The sequence below is a fragment of the Ailuropoda melanoleuca genome, unplaced genomic scaffold, assembly GCF_002007445.2.
Source record: "Ailuropoda melanoleuca isolate Jingjing unplaced genomic scaffold, ASM200744v2 unplaced-scaffold8698, whole genome shotgun sequence".
NCBI classification, from domain to species: domain Eukaryota; kingdom Metazoa; phylum Chordata; class Mammalia; order Carnivora; family Ursidae; genus Ailuropoda; species Ailuropoda melanoleuca.
In genome coordinates this window covers 1-9,191 of record NW_023254100.1, presented here as the reverse complement: position 1 = coordinate 9,191, position 9,191 = coordinate 1, and the positions used below count along the sequence as shown (strand labels likewise).

General features: G+C 42.8%; 2 pseudogenes; one reads left to right on the top strand and one right to left on the bottom strand.

Moving 5' to 3' along the window:
* Window positions 1-2,722: 2,722 nt before the first annotated feature.
* Window positions 2,723-3,840, top strand: LOC117800889 (annotated as a pseudogene).
* A 3,268-nt stretch (window positions 3,841-7,108) lies between these two features.
* LOC117800888 lies at window positions 7,109-8,053 on the bottom strand (annotated as a pseudogene).
* Window positions 8,054-9,191: the final 1,138 nt, after the last annotated feature.

The window sequence follows — 9,191 nt, the reverse complement described above, 5'->3', positions numbered from 1 at the left end:
AACATTTTGCTTTCTCTCTGTTTCATTTCAGAAGGGATTATGGAAGTAGTGGAAGAAAGAACATGATAACATTTAGCTACATCACCCCTGTGTCATTGAAGTACATTGATGAGTTTTACCACCTCTTCACTTGCGTTGCCTGCCATGCCGTCTGTGAGGTATGTANTCTTCACTTGCGTTGCCTGCCATGCCGTCTGTGAGGTATGTACCGTATGCATGTGTGTTCATGGTACTGAGCAAGACCCATTCTCAGACACTTGTCTGTTATGTTGCATAAGTGTGTAGTATTTATACATTTAGTAGAGGCCTTTTAACTTACGAGAATTATTTTTACCTCTTTGCTGTCTCCGGAGTCAGTATACTTTTTCAATGTGTTGCTTTCTGCAGAGGCACCCCCGCACACCCCAGATACCACAAATACACACACCCTCTAAGATTCCTCAACGTGTCTAGGATTATGCCTTTTCACCTTTTAGATTTTGCCACAGCCCCTGTTCCTTCTCTCTAGCCATCAAAAATGTCATAGAATTATGGAGTTTTGAGGTTGGAAGTGATCAATACCATCACTAGCACAGTGCCTGCTAGGCATTCAAAAATGTTTGTGGAATGAATTTTGAATGAGATACACTCTCTCAAGGAGAGAAGGAGTCTCTTCTACGGTCAGACAGTCATTCAGTCTTTGCTTGTTTGTGGAAACGAGGGAGTCATTATTACCCCCAGAGAAAGCCTGTCTTTCCTGAGCTCTGAAAGTCAGCATACAGATTCGATTTAGGCTGTTCTGGAGAAGAAATGGCAGAGTACAGCTGAAGCATGAGAGTTCTGCTCCCCTGGGCTTCCCGATCCAGTGTCACTCTCTGAGACATAACTCACCAGGACCGCATCCTTGGAATATCTGAGGGAGGTGCTTTTGAGTCTTTCTCTGGACACAGAGAAGAGGACACTATTTGGTTCTTACCTTAAAGCATCCTCACATTTAAAATCCTCAGAGAAGGGGCACCTGGGGGACTCAGTGGGTTAAGCATCCGACTCTTGATCTCAGCTCAATTCTTGATCTCAGGGTTGTGAGATTGAGCCCCACATCAGGCTCTGCCCTGGCCTGGAGTCTGCTTAAGATTCTCTCTCTCCCTCCCCCTCTGCCCCTCTGTCCCACCACCCTTAGAAAACAGCAACAACAACTTAAGAGCCTCAGAGAAGTTTTCTTTCTCCTCTTGTCTTGGTTGGCATCTAGGTAGATAATACCAAAATATACTATGAAGAATAAGATCTTTTTTTAAGAAAAGATTTAGTTACTCCTGTGAGAGAGAGAGAGAGAGAGAGAGAGAGAGAGAGAGAGAGATGGGGCTTGATCTCACAACCCTGACATCATGACCTGAGCCAAAACTGAAAATCACACACGTGACCAACTGAGCTACCCAGGTGCCCCAGTAGTTATTGCTTTTTAGAAAACTTAAATGTAATGGAAAACAGAAACAAGTGTTTTTTTTCTTAATATTTCAGTACCATAAAATAGGCATGAAAGAGTAGATATAGGATTTGATTGTATCAGCAAAGTTTTCTTTTTTTCTTTTTATTTTTTTAAAAGATTTTATTTATTTACTTTTTTGACAGAGACAGCCAGCGAGAAAGGGAACACAAGCAGGGGGAGTGGGAGAGGAAGAAGCAGGCTCCTGGTGGAGGAGCCTGATGTGTGGCTCATTCCCAGAATGCCGGTATCATGCCCTGAGCCAAAGGCAGAGGCTTAATGACTGTGCCACCCAGGCGTTCCCAGCAAAGTTTCCTTAAAGGTGGGGGTAACACGGCAGAAACAGTAACCAACCTGCTTGGAGAGAGGAGTACATAGGGGAAAAAGGAGGATTCCCCCCAGAGAAGTTTTCTTAAAGTTGGGGGTAACATGGCAGGAACAGTAACCAACCTGCTTGGAGAGAGGAGTACGTAGGGGAAAAAGGAGGATTCCAGACTGGAAAAATAAACAGGTATTAGTCTGTTTCAGGCTTTGGATGCACANCTGTTGCAGGCTTTGGATGTACATTTAATTTGATAGGAAGAGTGAAATGGTGAAAGACTTTAGTTGGGAGTCATATTTTGGAAGATTAATTTGGTGTTATCTGTGGGTTAGACCGAAATGAAAAAAGTCAGCTAACTAGTGGCTAAGGGTTTTGGCAACTTAACTTATTCTTGTCTGATTCATGTATCTCATCTGAAAGCCAGANTTGTCTGATTCATGTATCTCATCTGCAAGCCAGGAATAGTAATGCCTGTGCTACGGTGCAGTTGTGGTTAATAGAAATGTGTATATAAAATGCTGGGAACAGCTCCTGGTACGTAATGGGTGTATTGTAACAGTCGCTATTAGGTTGCTCTTCTATTTTATATGCCCTGATAATAAATAAGCAATTCATAATGGAATGTAGAATCACTTCAGTGAGTTCCGGTCCTGTAATATTAAAGCTAAATTAGCTTTCATGTCCCCCCCCCCGCCACAAGGCCCTTTGACAATTCATTGGATGGATGCTCTATNGGGAACAGCTCCTGGTACGTAATGGGTGTATTGTAACAGTCGCTATTAGGTTGCTCTTCTATTTTATATGCCCTGATAATAAATAAGCAATTCATAATGGAATGTAGAATCACTTCAGTGAGTTCCGGTCCTGTAATATTAAAGCTAAATTAGCTTTCATGGTCCCCACCGCCTCCGCCACAAGGTCCTTTGACAATTCATCAGATGGATGCTCTAAATCAAACAAGAGAGATTGAATTTGTCTCCTTGGGACTCACTGAGAACTGGGTGCTGGAGGTACTATTTTCTGTAGCATTCTCCATCACATATGTACTGACCCTTTTGGGGAACACTCTCATCATATTTACTATAGTTTTTAGTCTGTGTCTCCATAACCCCTTGTACTTCTTCCTGAGCAATCTGTCCTTTATTGACATCTGCCACTCATCTGTCACTGTGCCCAAGATGCTAGAGGGCTTGCTTTTGGAGAGAAAGATGATTTCCTTTGACAATTGCATCGCACAGCTGTTCTTTCTACATCTGTTTGCTTGTGCTGAGATCNTCCATACCCCCATGTACTTCTTCCTGAGCAATCTGTCCTTTATTGACATCTGCCACTCATCTGTCACTGTGCCCAAGATGCTAGAGGGCTTGCTTTTGGAGAGAAAGATGATTTCCTTTGATAACTACATCACACAGCCGTTCTTTCTACATCTGTTTGCTTGTGCTGAGATCTTTCTGCTGACCATCATGGCTTATGATCTTTATGGAGANTATAATCGTTATGGAGCCATCTGTGCTCTGCTGCACTATCCCAATGTGATGAACATCAGGTCTGTGTACAGCGCGTGTTTGCTCTCTGGTTGGGGGGTACTGTTCACTCTCTGGCGCAGACCTTCCTAACCATTTGTCTACCTTACTGCGGCCCCAACATTATTGATAGCTACTTCTGCGATGTGCCCTCTGTCATCAAGCTGGCGTGCACAGATACGTACCTCACGGGAATGCTCATTGTGTCTAACAGTGGAACGGTTTCCCTCACCTGTTTCCCGGCTTTGGTCACCTCTCACACGGTCATCCTGGTTTCTCTTCGAAAATACTCAGCTGAGGGGGGCTGGAAAGCCCTGTCTACCTGCTCAGCCCACTTCATGGTGGTTGGCTTCTTCTTCAGACCATGTATCTTCCTCTACACTCGGGCAGACACCAGCTTCTCCGTGGACAAGGTGGTGTCCGTCTTCTACACAGCGGTCACCCCTCAACTAAATCCCCTCATTTACACATTGAGGAACGAGGAGGTAAAAAGTGCCATCAAGCATCTCAGACAGAAACAGGTTTTTTTATGAAGTCAGGCACACAATGGATTTGGAGTCACAAGTATAATTATGGGCATATCTTTAACAAGAAAATAGAAGTAAAACAGAGTCAGTAGATCAAATGGCACAGAGCAGAACTTCTTTTTAAAGGGAAGGACTTATTAACTTTTACTTACATAAAGGAAACGATCACGGTGGAACCTAAAGGAAAAAGAATCTGGGGCTTCCTCGAAGGCTCACTCAGTTAAGTGTCTGCCTTCGGTTCAGGTCACGATCCCGGAGTCCCAGGATGGAGCCTGGAGTGCAGCTCCCTGCTCAGACGGGAGTCTGCTTCTCCCTCTGCCCCTCACTCCACTCGTGCTCTCTCACTCTCTCCAATAAATAAATAAAATCTGAAAAAAAAAAGAATCTGGAAAACTTTAAAGAAGTCTTCTGGTTTCACTGGTAAAAGATCACAATTCGGGGCATGGATTGAGTTTCAGGACCAGGTACAATTGCAAGAGAACTTGTTTTCTTGATTTGTGGATTCTGTGGGTTATTGCCTCTGGGAAGCGATATCACACTTAGATTCTATAAATTAAAGTGGTTTTAATTTTGCCTTTCAATGTAGATTCAAGGTGTTTATTTAAGCCGTCAATGATTTACAGTGAATTAAACTGTTACTTTGAACGTGATTCCTCATTTCTGCATCTATTTTGTATTTTTCATAATACTTGGATAAAATCAACGTAGAAATGTAGAAAGAACTTACTGTAAAATAAGGTTTATTGGTGTAGAATTTAGTTCCATAAAATGCAGGCATTTTAATTGGACAGTTTGAGAAATTTTGACAAATGTATATATACACACACATAACCATGTCTCCAGTCAAGATATAGGGCATTTCCATCACCTAGAGAGTTTCTTCAGTCCCTTCACAGCCAATCCCTCTATGTCCTGCCGAGCATGCAAGCATCTGATTTTTGTTGCTATGAATTAGATGTGTCTTTCCTAGAGCTTCATATACATTGAATCATACAGTACGAACTTTTCTGTGCCTGACTTCTTTAGCTCTGCATGCAGTTTCTGAGATTAACCTATGTCTTTTGTGGGTATTAGCAGTTTGTTTCTTCTTATTATTGAATAATATCTCCTGGTATGGGTATGCCACAGTTGTTTATTCAGTCATTTACTGATGGACATTTGGGTGTTTTCAGTTCTTGGCAGTTGTGAATAAAGTAGATATAAATGTTTACTTACAGGTTATTTTGGCCACAGGTCTTCATTTCTCCTGGATAAATACCTAGGAGTAGAATTCTTGGATCATATAGTAAGTGTATATTCAGCTCGTAAGAAACTAGAAGGCTGTTTTTCCAAGTGGTTGTAGGATTTTTTGAAGTTGTTTATCTTTAAATAAACTCTACCCCTGCTGTGGGTCTCGAACTCATGACCCTGAGATGAAGAGTCTCACGCTCCACTGACTGAGCCAGCCAGGTGCCCCCAAAGTGGTTGTATGATTTCACGTTCTCATCAGAAGTAGAAGAGTTTAACATCCAATAACTGTTATTTTCAATATTTAATTTTAGGCCTTCTAGTGAGGCCTAAAATTCCTGTGGTTTACTCTTCATTTCCCTAATTACTGATGATGCTGAGAATCTTTTAATCTGCTTATTATCTTTTCCTATATCTTGTGTTGTGATGTGTCTGTTCAAATATTTTGCTCATTTATTATTATTAGTTTTTTCTTCTTGTCACTTTGTTGTAAGAGTAAACAAAGTATTCTTTATATATTCTGGATACAAGATCTTTGTTGGATATATGTCTTGGTAATATTTTTTCTCATGCTGTGGCTTGCAGTTTTATTTTCTGAATGATATATTTTGAAGAGCGGAAGTTTATATTTGGATTAAGTCTTATTTATCATTCTTTTACTTTTAATATTGATGCCTTTTGTGTCCTAAGAAATCTTCACCTCCCCCGAAGTCTTGAAGATTTTCTCCTAGTTTCTTTTAGAAATTTTACAGTTCAGCTTTAAATTTTAGGTTTGTGATCCATCTTAAGTTTCCTTTCATACATGGTGTGAGATGAGGGTTGAGATTAATTTTTCCCATCTACCTAGATGATCCAGTACCACTTTAAAAGACTTTCTTCCCCCTTGCCTTGTCTTGGCACCATTTTGAAAGTTGGTTGACCCTTGAGAGGATGTGAAAGTATTCTTTTGACCTCTTCACTGTCATCTCTCACCATTCTCTGCCTTAGGGTGTAAGCTGTAACCACACTACCTTTTCTTTGCTTGGACCAAGCCAGGGTCTTTCGAACACTTGCCATTTCCTCTGCCTAGAATGTTCATCACCTGTCTTTTCTCATGCAGGCCTCCTTTTTATCTTTCCGATCTTAGCTTCTATGTCATTTCTCAAAGAGACCCTCTTTGCCTTCCCACTCTGAAGACAGTCTTTTCTGAAACTCTCTATCAACATTCAGTGTGTGTGTGTGTGTGTGTGTGTGTGTGTGTTTTACAGGATTTGTTATGATCTGTAAATAAATGCATTTGTTTATATTTTTGTTTCCTACTTTCACTAGACTATAAACTACATAAAGGAGGGACTATTGTGTCTGTGTGTGTGTGCTTGTGTGTGTGTTATTGTAAGCCTGGTCCTTAGCACATAATAGGTTCTTGGTAAAAATTTGTCAAATGAATGAATAGTAAGATATCCCCATTTCATTGCTCTGATGGCAGATTTTTCCTGGCCGCTTGAGGATATCAGTACCTTCAGTGACTCAAGTCTTCTTTCTACATGACTGAAGTCATAAGCAAACTCACTTGGTCTGAGTCACCAGTGTTTGCTGAGCCATTTAGGCAAGCATCTGAGTGAATTATGTAGTCAAGTGCTGCCCAGCAATCTAAAGGTTCATTTCAACATTAGTAACCACCCTAAGACAACACCCCGGAGAGGCGACATGGTGTGGTGAAAATAGCATGAGTTTGTTTTGATGCACTTGGCTTAATAGCTTGCTTCCAGCATTTTGTAGCTGGGTGACCTTGGGCATGCCCTTGGCTCTCTCGGAGCTTTCGCTCCATCATTGTAAACAAGCATAAAATCTACCTCTCAAGTGGCTGTGGGCATGGAGTAAATACAGAGTGCCTAGAACAATTTCTAGCGTATGGAAGATCCTGAAAATCACAGCTACTGTTATGATTGTCAAATATTGGACCGAAGAGAATTTATAAGTCGTAAAGCCGATAAATGTTAGGGAACTTATTCTTTGCAAGGTGTTTCTTGGATGTGGAGCACCAGGTCTCTTAAGAGCCTAGACATTGTCATTTTTTCACTCTCCCCTCCAACCTCCCCATGAACTTGTTCAAGGCATTCTTCATGTCTTCATTCCTGAGAGTATAGATGATGGGGTTCTGCAGAGGGGTCACTGCGGTGAAGAACACAGACACCACCTTGTCCTCCGGGAGGCTGGTGGATGGATGGGAATAGATGAAGATGCATTGTTCCAGGAAGAGTGGAGATGGTGAGGTGTGCTGCACAGGTGGATAAGGCCTTCCGCCTGCCTTCAGAGATCTGCTGCCTAAGGCTCACCAGGATGACCACATAGGACACCACGAGGACCACAAAACAGACCATTGAGATCAGCCCGCTGTTGGAGACGATGAGGAATTCAATGATGTGGGTGTCCGTGCAGGCCAGTTTGGTCACCTGAGCACATCCCAGAAGAAGCTATCAATCTCATCAGGACCACAGTGGGGCAGCTTGATGGTGAGGGAGGTCAGCTATATGGAGTGGATGGTGCCCCCCGTCCAGAGGGCCACAGCCAGCAGCACACATACTTTCCAGTTCATCACTGTCATGTACCGCAGGGGTTTGCAAATGGCCACGTACCGATCGTAGGCCATGACAGTGAGGAGAAAGATCTCAGTGTAAGCAAAGAGGTGCAGGAAGAATATCTGGGTGACGCAGGCCTCAAAGGAGATGAGCTTCACTTCTGATCACGTATCTCTGAGCATCTTGGGGACAGTGACCGTGGAGTGGCAGACATCAATAAAAGATAGGGTATTGAGGAAGAAATACATAGGGGTATGGAGCCGGCGGTCATAGATAATAGTTATGACAATGAGGATGTTCCCAATCAGTGTCAGGACATAGGAAGTGAGGAACAGGGCAAACACAGTCATCTGCACTTTCTGATTGACAGATAAGCCTCTAAGCCTAATGTATGTCATGGAAGTGGTTTGATTGAGTAGGTCCGCCTCTTCCATTCTCTTTGTTGGACACTCTGCAAAGAATTAGGAAAAAAGAAAAAAAAACACTTCGCATCTGTATCAATCATCTGGTCACTTAATTTCTTCTGTGTTTGCTTTTCCCTCCATCTGGAGTTTATGGTCCAGTATCTTATTTACAAAACCCCATTCAGCATCTTCAATCATGCTGCATACACAGTTGGCAACACACAGACGTTTTTGTAAAAACAGTGCAGAGAACCATGATTCACCAAGAGATATAGGGCACCCTTGGAGAGCGGAGGGCTCATATTTACTCATAAATCTTTAGCAGAGAAGAAACCAGGATTTTTCTACCCCAAGCCAGTAACATGTTCAAAGTTGTACACAGCCTGGCCTTGAGCATCATTTTCTCTATTGCCTATTGGCTGCATTTTTTACTCGTACGAAGGACTTCCACCCCTGGGCGCTCTTCCGTGACACCCTGGGACTGTCATGGCAATGACCTGGTCTGTGTCTGGTAGACACTTTTCCCCAGTCGGCTGAACAATGGCATTGTGGTTGGGGTGTCTTAGAAAGAGTTGAGAGTTTTCCTCATTTCTTTCTTTCCTCCCTTCCCCTCCTCTCTTTGTTTGTTTCTTGTTTTCATTTTATAGATAGAGAAAATGAGGCAGAGAGAGGTAAAGCAATGGGCTTAAGTTCACAGAGAATTGCAGTAATAGCTGTGTCTGGAGCACAGGCCTCTGAGTCCTGGCCCAGGCTCTCTATGCCACCACTCTGACCTGAATCGTTTATGTGATGGTTGGCATAATTAGGCCGCTAAGTGGAATGTGTCTTGGTGAGCTGCCTTTTCCTCTGCTAGGTGCACCCCACCAGCCTGCTTGGGTACCTGTGGGGAGTCTAGTCTCTCTTCTCTCGCTTGTCTTCATGGTCACGGCCTGGATGCACAGTCTTGCAGGGGTGCTGACCCATGCATGCCGGTCTCTTGGTTCCTGAGGTCCGCTCATCCTGTGTGATCTTCTTCCCATCGCTGATCACTACTAGAGCATTCCCTCATTCCTCAAGGGCAGGCTCTCTGCCAGACAAAGGAATCAGCTCCATATTGATTATGAAAAAGGACTAGAGAACTCTTTCTCTTCTGCTTCTAGTTATCTCTTCCTTCTCCAGCATTTCCTAT